This window comes from Malaclemys terrapin, chromosome 5, assembly GCF_027887155.1.
Source record: "Malaclemys terrapin pileata isolate rMalTer1 chromosome 5, rMalTer1.hap1, whole genome shotgun sequence".
Taxonomy (NCBI): domain Eukaryota; kingdom Metazoa; phylum Chordata; order Testudines; family Emydidae; genus Malaclemys; species Malaclemys terrapin.
Window position 1 is genome coordinate 62,564,893 of NC_071509.1, and position 14,494 is coordinate 62,579,386.

The 14,494-nt window shown below is 45.6% G+C and overlaps 1 protein-coding gene across 4 annotated transcripts in view; it reads right to left on the reverse strand.

Moving 5' to 3' along the window:
- PRIMPOL (primase and DNA directed polymerase) overlaps positions 1-14,475 on the reverse strand; it is a 37,389-nt gene extending 22,914 nt beyond the window's left edge. For 3 of the 4 annotated variants that reach the window (XM_054031190.1, XM_054031187.1, XM_054031191.1), the window contains exon 1: positions 14,408-14,475. The gene's annotated coding sequence lies outside the window, so the exon portion shown is untranslated. Of the gene's footprint in view, positions 1-13,933; positions 14,012-14,407 lie in introns of those variants that run through there. The other variant, XM_054031188.1, reaches the window with a different exon arrangement.
- Positions 14,476-14,494: the final 19 nt, after the last annotated feature.

Below are 14,494 nucleotides of genomic sequence, written 5' to 3' on the forward strand. Positions count from 1 at the left end.
CCCACAAGGCTCCATTGCCACTCAAATAGATAAAGCAAAACAATTCAAAACCAAGGGGCATCCTCGGCCTATGACCCATATCAGCAATGCTTTCAACTGCTTAATAATCTCAATACATGTTACTCTAATTAACTTACTCAAATTATCTGTGTGTTCACTGTCAGAATTTTCAGGACTTTGAAATAGTTAACTTACTCAGTAAAGATATTTTGCCCAGCAGTGCTCACTATCACTCAACCTTTGGACTTCTAATCACATAAAGTAAGCACGTGGTAGGAACTCTGAAAATCAATGCACAATCAAAAAGCTATATTAAATGTAACATTAGCGTCACTACAGACAAGTTCCAATTTAATAATTTTTGTTCAGGGAAATTCCTTCCCCCTCAGAATTCTTCCAGATGGATAAGAGTTAAGATTCTTGGGAAGCAGAAAGAATGGGAGGAAGGGAATTGGGGAAGATGTTATTACAGAGGTTGTTTTATCTAGTCTACAAGACCAATTACCAGTACCACTTTCTGTCCCCCACCCTTTGATTATGCATCTGCATTTTCCTCCCCCGTTTTTTCCGCATCTCTTCTTCCCTTGGATTATCCCGCATTGACCACCTCCCACCTGTGTCTGTCTCACAGCAATTTCTCAAAGGCAACAGCGGTAGAATGAAACTGACTATACTCATAGTAGAGAGACACTGTGAGTGAAGTAATATCTTTTATTGGACCAACTTCTGTTGGTGAGAGAGACATGCTTTTGAGCCAAACAGAGCTCTTCTTCAGGTCTGGGAAAGGAACTCCAGGCATCACAGCAAAATACAAGGTACAATTGTTTGTCAATCTGTTTCCTCACTTCCCCAGGTGGGTATTGTAGTTTTAAGAATGCTTGATAAAGATCTTGTAGACTGATAGAGTGAGATGGGTACCCAGAAATCATCTACTACAGGACAGGCCCAACAAGGAAAACAACAGAACACCACTGGCCATCATGTACAGGCCCCAGCTAAAACCTCTCCAGCGCATTATCCACGATCTACAACCTATCCTGGAAAACGATCCCTCACTCTCACAGACCTTGGGAGGCAGGCCAGTCCTCGCTTACAGACAACCCCACAACCTGAAGCAAATACTCACCAGCAACTACACACCACACCACAGAAACACCAACCCAGGAACCAATCCCTGTAGCAAACCTCGTTGCCTACTCTGTCCCCATATCTACTCTAGCGACACCATCAGTGGACCCAACCACATCAGCCACACCATCAAGGGCTCATTCACCTACACGTCTACTAATGTTATATATGCCATCATGTGCCAGCAATGCCCCTCTGCCATGTACATTGGCCAAACCGGACAGTCCCTACGTAAAAGAATAAATGGACACAAATTGGACATCGGGAACGGTAACATACAAAAGCCAGTAGCTGAACACTTCAATCTCCCTGGACATTCTATAACAGATTTAAAAGTAACTATTCTTGAACAAAAAAACTTCAGAAACAGACTTCAAAGAGAAACAGCAGAACTAAAATTCATTTGCAAATTTAACACCATTAATTTGGGCTTGAATAGAGACTGGGAGTGGCTGGCTCATTACAAAAGCAGCTTTGCCTCTCCTGGAATTGACACCTCCTCATCTATTATTGGGAGTGGACTACATCCACCCTGATCGAATTGGCCCTATCAACACTGGTTCTCCACTTGTGAGATAACTCCCTTCTCTTCATGTGTCATTATATAATGCCTGCATCTATAACTTTCATTCCACGCATCTGAAGAAGTGAGATTTTTTTACCCACGAAAGCTTATGCCCAAATAAATCTGTTAATCTTTAAGGTGCCACCGGACTCCTTGTTGTTTTTGCACAACAGGTTTTACTCCTCATAACACAAGAACTAAGGGTCACCAAATGAAATAGTCAGCAGGTTTAAAACAAACAAAAGCAAGTATTTCTTCATACAATGCACAGTCAACCTGTGGAACCCCTTGCCAGAGGATGTTGTAAAGGCCAAAACTATAACAGTGTTCAAAAAAGAATTTAGATAAATTCATGGAGGATAGGTCCATCAATGGCTATTAGCCAGGGTGGACAGGGATGGTGTCCCTAGCCTCTGTTTGCCAGAAACTGAGAATGGACGACAGGGGATGGATCATTTGATGATTACCTGTTCTGTTCATTCCCTCTGAAGCATCTGGCATTGGCCACTGTTGGAAGACAGGATACTGGGCTAGATGGACCTTTGTTCTGACCCAGTATGGCCGTTCTTATGTAACACTTTCAAAAGGTGAGCCTGGGAACTTAAATTCATTACTCTGCTAGACACCAAAAATCATGGACTGAACAGAGACACTGGATTTATGGCTTATTACAACAATCTTGTAACCCACTTAACCACCTCTCTTTGTCTTATGACTGCAGTGGTGTTAACGGGCTACTCTACCTTGAATGTCCTTTACAATATGTGCTAATTACTTTTGCTAAACAATCTCCTTGTTGTTCCACCCCCTTGTATTTTGCTGTGATGCTGGGATTTCCTTTCCCAGACCTGAAGAAGAGCTCTATTTGGCTCAAAAGCTTCTCTCTCTCACCAACAGAAGTTGGTCTAATAAAAGATATTACCTCACTCACCTCGTGGGGAGAGATAGCTCAGTGGTTTGAGCATTGGCCTGTTAAACCCAGGGTTGTGAGTGCAATCCTTGAGGGGGCCACTTAGGGATCTGGAGCCAAATCAGTACTTGGTCCTGCTAGTGAAGGCAGGGGGCTGGACTCAATGACCTTTCAAGGTCCCTTCCAGTTCTAGGAGATAGGATATCTCCATTAATTTGTTTATTTTTATATCCTAGGACTGACATGGCTACAACTACACTGCATATACTCATAGTACTATAATCAATCATGTTTATTCTATTCAGCCAGCAGGCATCACTAGAGAGAGGCACACAGTATACCTCATCCATCCAGTGGCCAAGCATGTTGCTTCCATAATGCTCCCAGACCATGTTCACCTGCTGAGTGAGGTAATTATCAAGATCCCAAATTAATAGGTACTGCCCACAGACCACCAGGGCAGCACACTTCTTTCAACAAATTATCAATTTCCTCCTGCTCCCATTAACCTCCTCAAGAAAGTACTTCCTCCACTTAACCCTTTTTCAGCAACACTAGCAAGAAACACAGCTAACATGGACCATACAGTAGTTACAATCCTAATCAGTTTAATTTTGATGTTGCTGGCACTGCTGTGGATGCACTGCATATAGGAGTACAAGTAGGATTCTCCTTGTTGGCATTCTCCCACAAGAAAGTGTTTTAAGAAGGGAAGGGAAGGAGACTATGTGGAATTCCCACAATCCCACACTCAGTTTAACTTCTTGGTTAGCTCAGAAAACAACTTTTCAAAAATACATGCACACCGTAGATTTCTGAATATGCATAGAAACAGTTGCTTCTCATTTTCATCTGAAATCTCTCTCTTTTCTCCTGACCAGTTGCTCTTTCAAGAAAATTTCAGACTTAGAGAATCCTAAATCTTTTGCCTGCCAAATAGATGGCTGTAGTCTCCTCTTGGTGCATGATAATTTATTTTTTAGAATCTGCAGATTTACATGCTGTCATAAAAATAAAGGGAAGGGTAACAACCTTTATATATACAGTAACATAAATTCTCTCCTGGCTAGAAGTACAGCATCATTTTACCTGTAAGGGGTTAGTCAGTTCAATTAACCTAGTTGGCACCTGACCAGAAGGACCAATGGGAAAAGAAGATACTTTCAAATCTAGGGAGAAGGGGAGGGAGGTTTTGTTTGTGCTCTCTTTGTTGATTCCCTCTCAGGACAGAGAGAGAGACCAAGAAGGTAAACCAACTCCTAAAAAGATCCTGAAATGATACATCTAAAATTACAGAAATTGTAAGTAATAGCAAGGAAATGCGTTAGATTATCTTTTGTTTTTGCTTGTGAGTTTTCCCTACGCTAGTAGGGAGGTTTATTCCTGTTTTTGTAACTTTAAAGTTGAGCCTAGAGGGGAATCCTCTGTGTTTTAAATCTTTTATTACCTTGTAAAGTTACCTTCCATCCTGATTTTTGAAGGTGTGATTCTTTTACTTTTTTCTTTATAATAAAGTTCTTCTTTTAAGAACCTGATGATTTTTAGTGTCCTAAAAACCAAAGGGTTTGGTCTGTGCTCACTTTGTTAACCTATTGGTTAGTATATTATTCTCAAGCCTCCCCAGGAAAGGGGGTGGAGGGGCTTGGGGGAATATTTTGGGGAAATAGGGACTCCAAGTGGTCTTTTTCCTGAATCTTTGCCTAAATCACTTGGTGGTGGCAGCAATACCATCCAAGGAAAGGATTTGTGCCTTGGGGAAGTTTTTAACCTAAGCTGGTGGAAATAAGCTTAGGGATCTTTCATGCGGGTCCCCATATCTGTATCCCAGAATTCAGAGTTGGGAAGGGAACCCTGACACGTGCTTTCTGTTAAACTTTTTGCTTTTACTGGAAAACTCCCACTTCATTTTTATCACCTCTTCGAATGCAGAAATGGGGTGGAGGGACCTATATTTACTTCTTGAATCAGAATTATAATTATTTCCCAGACATGATTTTAATTTCTTATTGTTTTAATTCATCGTTTAAGTATGCTCTTACTCATAACATAAAGATATTCAGTTGGAAGAAGTATCTACTGAGAATTCATGTCACTTTCCTCTAACAAGGAGTCAGAAAATGAATCTAAGCACAGCGGAAATTTGGTATTTTTGCATAGTATAGTCTTAGATTTTCTTTATTTTAGAATTAACAGAACAAAATGGACTAAAGCACTTAGAAATGGAGATTACTGCCATAAAACAAGAGAAGACCGTAAACTCTGTTTGTATCATTATCGCACATGGAATTAGATCTTTGTAACTGGTTCAATAGTTACTTGTACTTTTATTTGGGAATGACGAAAAACTCACATCTGAACTCTTTTTAAACAGTTTTTTTAAAAAAACAGTACAAGCTAACAACAAGTTCCCTGGCCTGTGTGGACCAGGAGTAATAGTTTGATGGTAGAAAACATGGGTAGAAAAATGGTCAATGCATGGTCCACAGTGACCAAGCAACCCAGGTTTGAAACAGATTCAACTGTTTTTTCCTCCCCAGTATTGGGCCTTAATAGAATGTTCTATATTTGCTTCCTCCTCCATTGCTAAATTTCATAACCCGATGGAAAGGAAAGAAAGGAAGGTATCAAATACTTTTTAAAGACCACATTGTAAATTACTGGAAATATTCTCACTTACCCAGGCAATCTCTTTGAGCAACAGAGCCTACAACTCCTATGGGGCAACATATTTTAGGGATAGGTTTCCAAAAGGAAACCTAAGGTCCTATCCAACATCTACCAACAACTGAGCCTTTTCTAGACAGGGGAGTTCCACCTAGTTCAAAAAACCCCAATACATGCAAATTCTCTACTAGTTACACTTGCACTGGCTATGACAATGATATTGGGGTTTTGGCTCTTTCCCTTACTAACATTAATAAACCTGACGGAGAAGAAAAACTCTGTGCTGTGGTGCATTTTAAATTATACCAGAAAAACCCATGAATTAGACAAGTCATTAAACTTCTCTGGCTGAGGCATGTCGGAATGACATCCCTGGCTTGCAACAAAGCCAGGATATTCTGTAGAAACAAGGGTAAGATCTTCATAATGGAGGGCCTGATTCTGAAAATCCTCACACCTGAAAGTAGTCCTACTAAAGTCAAGATGTTTACATTCATGAGTAAGTTTTACTCATGTGGGCAATGATTTACCCATGTGGATCAATTTGCAGTTTTGCCAACTCTTGTGATACTTCAAGTTTTTCTTAAAAACCTCAACTCCTGGAGTCATGAGAATCTCAGCTTTCATTGTTTTAAAATAGATGTTTAGACCTCATAGTTGCAGAGAGAGGCTGGAAAACACTAACTCTAATAGTTCATAAACCAGAAGGCAATAAAACACTTTTTTATCTCATGATTTTAAAGCCAATCCTCATGATTTTGGGGGGCCTGCCTCAAGATTTTTGAACACTTTTTAGGGTTGGCAATACTGATATTAGCAGGAACTTAGATTGTAAACACTTATAGGTAGGGACTCAGTCTTCTCATTTATCTGCTATGCACACCTTTGGCATGAACAATATAATTATTCCTGATTTGTTCCATGGCTGACATCTCTAGGTCTGCTTCCTGTTCACAACCCAATTGTGGAGATTAGTAGATGATTGCTAGAGAAAACCAATTGCCTGCCATTCTAGCCAAATGAAGAGTGGCAAATTTTTGCCTTGTGCTCATATAGAACAGAGAAATTTGGGACAGAACAGTTTCCAGAAGGAAGGAAAGATTATAGGAATTTAGATGCAGTAATAGAGAACTCATCTTAAAGCCACAAAATACAAAGATAAAGATAATGTAGTTAATGTGGTTTTCAGTAGACAGAAGGAACTAAATTTAATCTCTCATACTTGTTGCTGAGTCACGCTACAAAGTATACGTTTTTAGCCGGAAACAACCTGCTAGTTTTCAGGCTCAGTACAGCTAAGCAGTGAGAGATAAAACACATCATGAAGTGAAAACCCCACACTACTATATTTGGACATATACATATTTACTTAGATTTATAGAAACCAACGAAGGTGCTCGTCTCATGCTCCAGAGACCCCTAACAATTATTTAAGATCATAATCAATATAAACAGAGAGGAAAGTAGCAATCCCACAAAATATAACAATAACTAAATAAACCAAAAATAAAGACGTACCCCACCCTCTTAAAACATCACTTCTCAAGCACACAATATATAAAAAAATTATCTCACAGTGCTGAACACAGTTTGACCTTGTCTACATTTGTGGCTAAATATAACCTTAATTAATTAGAATCATAGAATATCAGGGTTGGAAGGGACCTCAGGAGGTCATGTAGTCCAACCCCCTGCTCAAAGCAGGACCAATTCTCAACTAAATCATCCCAGCCAGGGCTTTGTCAAGCTGGGCCTTAAAAACCTCTAAGGAAGGAGATTCCACCACCTCCCTAGGTAACCCATTCCAGTGCTTCACCACCCTCCTAGTGAAAAAGTTTTTCCTAATATCCAACCTAAACCTCCCCCACTGCAACTTGAGACCATTACTCCTTGTTCTGTCATCTGGTACCACTGAGAACAGTCTAGATCCATCTTCTTTGGAACCCCCTTTCAGGTAGTTGAAAGCAGCTATCAAATCCCCCCTCATTCTTCTCTTCTGCAGACTAAACAATCCCAGTTCCCTCAGCCTCTCCTCATAAGTCAGGTCCTGTCTGAACTACATAAATTACCATGTTTAGTTTAGAGAGACAAGGTGGGTGAGGTAATCTTTTATTGGACCAACGTCTGTTGGTGAAAGAGACAAGCTCTTTGCATAAGCACTTAACATGTTTCAAGGAACCATTCAATATAAAGTGGCCCATTATCACCTGTCCAGTCACAGGGAGAAAAGGAAGGGTAAGGGAAAGAGAGAGAGGGTGTGTGTGGGTGGGTGTAGGGTGAGTTACAGATCGTTTTAATAAGCCATAAATCCAGTGTCTCTATTCAGTCCATGCTTTTTCATGTCTTGAATGGCCCCTTGAAATGCCTTAAATATTTATCCCAAACAATCTGTCCACCTTGTATTTAGCAATGACACCGAGAGCTAGTCTACACTAGAACTGCTACAGTGGCACAGCTGTACAGATGTAGCTGTGCTGCTCTAGCACTACTAATGCAGACGCTCTATGCTGATGAGAGATCTCTCCCCCGTGAGAATAATTACTCCACCTCCCTGAGCGGCGGTAGCTAAATTGGCAGGAAACACGCTCCCACCGACCTATCCACACTGGTGCTTAGATCGGTGTAACTTATGTCACTCAGGGGGGTGTCTTTCCCGCGCCCTTGAGCGACTTAAGTTATACCAAAGTAAGCGCTAGTGTGTACCATCACTATGGTACACACTACAGCCTATGTCAGCATAATGTATGTTGCTCAGGGTGTGAATAAACCACCTCCCGAGCGACATAAGTTACACCGACATAAGCATTCACGTGTACAGCGCTGTTGGCGGGAGAGCTTCTCCCACTACATAACTTCTGTCATTAATGGAGGTGTTTTTTTTATGCCAATGGGAGAGTTAGATCATAGAACAGGGGTTCTCAAACTGGGGGTTGGGACCCCTCAGGGGGTCATGAGGTTATTACATGGGGAGTTGTGAGCTGCCAGCCTCCACCCCAAACTCTGCTTCGCCTCCAGCATTTATAATGGTGTTAAATATATAGAAGTGTTTTTAATTTATAAGGGGGGTCGCATTCATAGGCTTGCTATGTGAAAGGGGTCACCAGTACAAAAATTTGAGAACCACTGTCATAGAATGGGACCTCAGGAGGTCATCTAGTCCAACCCCCTGCTCAAAGCAGGACCAATCCCCAGACAGATTTTTGCCCCAGATCCCTAAATGGCCCCCTCAAAGATTGAACTCACAACCCTGGGTTTAAGCAGGCCAATGCTCAAACCACTGAGCTATCCCTCCCCCATCTCTCTCTCAGCAGCATAGAACATCTTCACCAGTAGTGTGGCAGCAGCACAGCCGCATTGATAAGCTCCGCAGCTGCAGCTCTGTATGTCTAGACATGGCCTATGAGTTGCCTAGACCTGAAAAGGAACTCTGTATAAGCTTGAAAGCTTGTCCTCTCACCAAGAGAAGCTGGTCCAATAAAGATATTACCTCACCCACCTTGTCTCTCTAATATCCTGGGACCAAGAGGGCTACTACACCACTGCAAATATATGTTTAGTTTAAACATTTATAAAACATGACTGTTGCCAAATCATGTTATAAAATGCTCTCAGGAATTATGTTTAGCCTATGCAATCTTATTTACACTAACAAACTAAGGACCTGTAATTTACCAGCAGTGCAGTGCTGGTGATAGCAACAGCAGTATTTCATAAAATCATGAAACTGTCTTAACTATGATTTTTTATATATATATAAAAAAAAAATTTGCCCTCTAGTTTTTAAGCTTTAGGGTACATTCGGGTCATACTTTCACGTTTGGTCTGCAACCCTGAGGGCCAGAAATTGCCTTTTATTTTAATGAAAGCTGAAATTCTCACATAATCCCATGACTCCAGGAGCTTGGACTTTAAGAAAAACACCAAATATCACAAGACTAGCTATAAAATCCCAAGAATTGGCTTCAAGCTGTGACAGAGACAGGTCTCAGACATTAACATGGTCATTTATCCCAAACTCATGAGCTCTGTCTACATTATAGCATCCACCATCAGAGAATTTCAGCTATGACATTTACTAGCACAGATATAGCCAAAGAGGCTGCTGGGAAAGAAACCTATATGATAGGAAATTAGCCTGTTGCTGAAAACAGTTCTCAGCAATGTACACTGGAGAATTGTGTGTTTAAAGTGTTAGTACTGGACCATGTGTAGCTGCCACGTTAGAGCTATCTCTCTCTATTCACCATCAACCCTATTTCGCTTAGATTTATCCCCACATCTTACATATGCAGTTGTATAGTAAAGAGGGCCAAACACATTACTACCAGCAGGGCCGGCTCTAGGCACCAGCAAAACAAGCAGGTGCTTGGGGCGGCACATTTGCAGGGGGTGGCATTCGGGCCATCCTTTTTAACAAAACAAAACGAAAAAACTCACTTCCTCCCCTCTCACAACCCTGCAGAAGCGGAGCCACGGAGCAGCTGGGGATCCAGCATGGGAGCTAAGAACCCACGGGACCCTGGTAGCTGTAGTTCCTTGCCTAGCTCCCTGCCTACAGAGCCAGCCCTGGAGCAGGGAAAGAACTACATTTCCCAGCAATCCCTTAGCTACTATCAACAGGAAAGGGAGGGGTAGGGAGTGAGGTAGCTGAGCCATGCTGCAGCTTGCTGTGAGTCGAAAGGAGTGGCACTGTGAATGGGGAACAAGTATGCCCAAGGAGTAGAAGGCTTTGCCCCAGATATCCCCTTCAGAAGACTTCCCCAGACTGGATTAGGGATACTGGTGTGACCTCACCTCGCAGCCTCCAAAGAAGGAATTGGGTGGACTAAATGGACAGTGCCCCTCTCTATCTGAAGCCTAGCAAGGGAGGTACTTGGATCCCACTAGAATTTAAAATGAAAAGTAAGGGAGGGGAGGCTCTACTAGAGGACCCGGGCAGCTTTAGATACAGTACCAAGCACATAGGAGGATTTCCACTTCTGAGCCATGGAAGCAGAAATTGACTTTTCCTTTCCAGATATAGCTAATATTCAGAAAGGGAATCTAGCACCTGCCTTCCAGATTTGAACACCCTCTAAATTCAGGAGTGCTCAAGCTCAATTCGGGCAGCTGTTACTTCATTTCTCCCAAATCAAATATACTGATCCACTGTAACTTGCTGTAGAAAAAGTAGGATAAAATTGAGCAAGAAATGCTTCCCAGTGGTTTTTAGGACTGGAATTGCTATTTTCAACAGTCATTGCCTTGTTTGTTTGTTTTTGTTTTATTTGTTTAAAAGGAAGACAGTGATTCTCCCATTGGCAAATTCCGCATAGAAAGAAAGAGTGGAACAAAAGAATAATAAAGGCACCTCAACTTTTCCTCATTTATGTAGGACAGTCTTATAATGTACATCCAGATATCCTCCAATCACACAAGCTGAAAATTGTTCCACTTTACTGCAGTTCTGTAACCATATGGGAACCAATCCTGTCTATTTTCTGTGCACATCCAAAATTCCTGCTGAATGACCCGCCCTGGGAGCAAGTTACCAGTGACCCAGGGCTGGGACAGCAGGAGGGCGCAGGTTGGGAGGAGAGCCCAGGGCTGGGGCGGCAGGGGGGTGAGGGGGAGGGCACTGGTGGGGGGAAAAGGGGAGAGCCCAACACTGGGGCGGCAAGGTGGGGGGGGAGAACCAGAGTGCTGGGGCAGCAGGGAAGTGCAGGGGGAAGCCCAGGGCTGCAGTTGGGGGCAGCCAAAACATTTTTTTTGCTTGGGGCAGCAAAAAACCTAGAGCCGGCCCTGGCCACCAGGGAAATTATTTCATAGCGTCCAGCAGGACTGATACATGCAGTGGATTGTGGGGGGCGTGACTGGTCCACTGTGTGAGGCAATAGGGAGAGGACTAACCAAACTGTGCTGGGGAAGTATTGTAAAATTTGTCCCTGGCACAATTTGCTACTGGTAGCACATATGGACGTACAGCATGCCCTCTCAGAATTTGTTAACCAACCCCTTTCTCCATTTGCTTGTCAGGTAGCTATTTCACTGTCATAATTTTGCTGCTCTCCCCATCTTTCTCCATTCTCTTGTCCACAGTAGCAAACTCTGACAGGGGTGATCTTCCCTGTCATAATTTGCTACTCACTTTTCCTCATTCTCTAGACCAGGAGTGAGCAAACTACAGCCCCCGATCTGGCCCGCCAGCCATTTTAAGCTGGCCCTCAAGCTCCCACTGGGGAGTGGGGTCTGGGACTTGCCCCGCACCAGTGCTCCATCTGGGGAGCAGGGTCGGGGCCGCACCACGCTGCTCCCGGAAGCAACGGCATGGCCCCGCTCTGGCTCCTACATGTAGGGGCAACCAGGGATGCTGCCAGGCATGCAGCCAGGCATACTGCCCCCGCCCCAAGCGCCACCCCCTGCAGCTCCCATTGACTGGGAACTGTGGCCAATGGGAGCTGCGGGGGCAGGAACAGCACCTGCGGATGGGGCAGCACACAGAGTCACCTGGCTGTGGCTCCGCATAGGAGCTGGAGTGGGGACATGGCCGTTGCTTCTGGGAGCCGCTTAAGGTAAGCGCTGCCCAGAGCCTGCAGCCCAAGCCTCTCCCCATGCCCCAACCCCTTGCCCCAGCCCTGAACCCTCTCCTGCCCTCCAAACCCCTCAATCCCAGCCCAGAGCACCTTCCTGCACCCCAAACCCCTCATCCCCAGCACCACCCCAGGGCCTGCATCCCCAGCAGAAGCCTGCACACCTTCCCACACCACAACCCCCTGCCCCAGCCCTGATCCCACTCCCACCTTCCAAACCCCTTGGTCCCAGCCCAGAGCACCATCCTACACCCCAAACGCCTCATCCCCAGCCTCACCCCAGAGCCCTCACCCCCCCCCAGCACCCTATTCCCCCACCCCAGCGCCCCTCCTGCACCCTGAACTCATTTATGGCCCCACCTTGGAGCCCACACCCCCAGCCGGAGCCCTTACCCTCTCCCACACCCCAACCCCAATTTTGGAGCATTCATGGCCCTCCATACAATTTCTATTCCCAGATGTGGCCCTTGGACCAAAAAGTTTGCCCACCCCTGCTCTAGACCAGTGGTTCTCAAACTGTGGGTTGGGACCCCAAACTGGGTTGCAACCCCATTTTAATGGGGTCACCAGGGCTGGCGTTAGACTTGCCAGGGCCAAAGCCTAAGCCCAAACCCCACTACCCAGGACCAAAGCGCCAGGGCTCAGGTTTTAGGCCCCCCACTAAGTGCTGAAGCCCTTGTGCTTTGGCCCTCCCACCTGGGGTGGCGGGGCTCCAGCATGCTCAGTCCCCACTCCTGGGGCCATGCAGTAATTTTTGTCAGAAGGGGCTTGTGGTGCAATGAAGTTTGAGAACCCCTGCTCTAGATCTGATGCCAGTTTTGAATTCAGTTTCACTCAACTCTGTCCCTCAATGCTCACAATAGCTACTGGGAATGGTGCAGTAGCACTACTGCCATTGTAAGAAGACATGAGGCAGGTCTGCAAGACTGTGCTATTGTTTGTGTTGTGTTCCAGATCTGAATCCCAGCATTTATTCACATGCTCTCCAACTGCCATTAATGGTGTTCAGTGTCACTGTATTAAATGGTTGAGGGATTAGTAGGAGCAAGTTGGCGGATCTGTCACCATGATACGAGGAGAGGTACATGTGTACAGGGAATGGATCACTTGATGATTACCTATTCTCTTCATTCCCTCTGGGGCACTTGGCATTGGTGACTGTCAGAAGACAGGATACTGGGCTAGATAGACCTTTGCTCTGACCCGGTATGGCAGTTCTTACATTATCAATTATGCTTTGAGTACTGAGTTCTGTAGGCTATGTCAATAAAGATGCACACGGTTCTCTTCTTGCTATGGGGACTATCACCAGGCTGGTGGCATAGAGAATAGTGGCTTCCAGGACTTTGTGAGGGGTAAGTGAAGGCTATGTCTCACAAGGAACCCTTGGGGAAGGGAGAAGGGGTAGTGACATTTTGCAAAGCAGGAGTGGTTTGTATGGAGCAGGCTTAGGGTACATCTACACTACACGGGGGAGTCGATTTAAGATACGCAAATTCAGCTACGTGAATAGCGTAGCTGAATTCGGCGTATCGCAGCCGACTTACCCCGTTGTGAGGACGGCGGCAAAATCGACTTCTGCGGCTTCCCGTCGGCGGCTCTTACTACCACCTCCGCTGGTGGAGTAAGAACGCCAATTCGGGGATCGATTGTCGCGTCCCAACGGGACGCGATAAATCGATCCCCAAGAGGTCGATTTCTACCCGCCGATTCAGGCGGGTAGTATAGACCTAGCCTTAGTTTTTGAGTGTAAGCCAGGCATAGGTAGCTTCTGTTTGCTACATCCAGCTGACTTAAATCCGAATTTCGCTAGAGCAAAAATAAATGGAGTGAAACTATATTTACAGTGGATTACAGGAAACGGAGTATTACTCAGGCAATCGGAGCACCAGCTAAAAGAAATTTGTGAGCTGCTATGAAGTACTGTCCAGACGTTACCCCCACATAAACTGACAAGGAATTCTTTTAACACGATGCGTATGAAGAGTTTTCGGACGGTGGATGTAAAATACTGAAGTGAATCAAGTCTCCTCTGGCAGCTCTCGAGAGAGCAATTCAACTAAAGACACAACTGCTGAGCCTGGGGCTACGCTGTACCTTCAAGAACACATGGCGGGAGGCGGTGCTGAGAGGTCCCTCTGCCGCTCACACCGTTTTGGCCGCCACGACAGCTCGCTCACTCCACTTGGGGTCACTTTTAGCGCCTCTGCTCCTGCTCCTCCCCGGCACAGTCCGGCCGCACCTCTCCCCATTTCCTAGCCCCGCCTCCTGCCCCTGGCGTCGGGTTTTGGCCGCCTTCCTCCCCCCATCGCCCCCGCCGGGGCTAGTCCCTGTACAAATGGTGTCCGGCCGTCCCTCCGACCGGCCCCAGCCCTCCCGCCTTAGGGGACACCACCAGCCCGACTGCTGGGGCCCGGGGACGCGCTGTCAGGCCCGCTCCCGGCGGGGCACCTCGGGAGCGGCGGGCTAGGCTGGGCAGAGCGCCAGGAGCAGGCCGAGGGGGCGGCGGTTACGCCGGCCTGTGTGTTCGGGAGATCCGGGGCTGCCCCTCCCCACTCGGCGCACACTCACCTGGGGGAAGAAACACACTCGCCCAGTCCCGCGCTCAGAGCCCGCCTGGCCGCGTTTGAACCGGCCGCCGCCCTGCGCCCGCCCCCT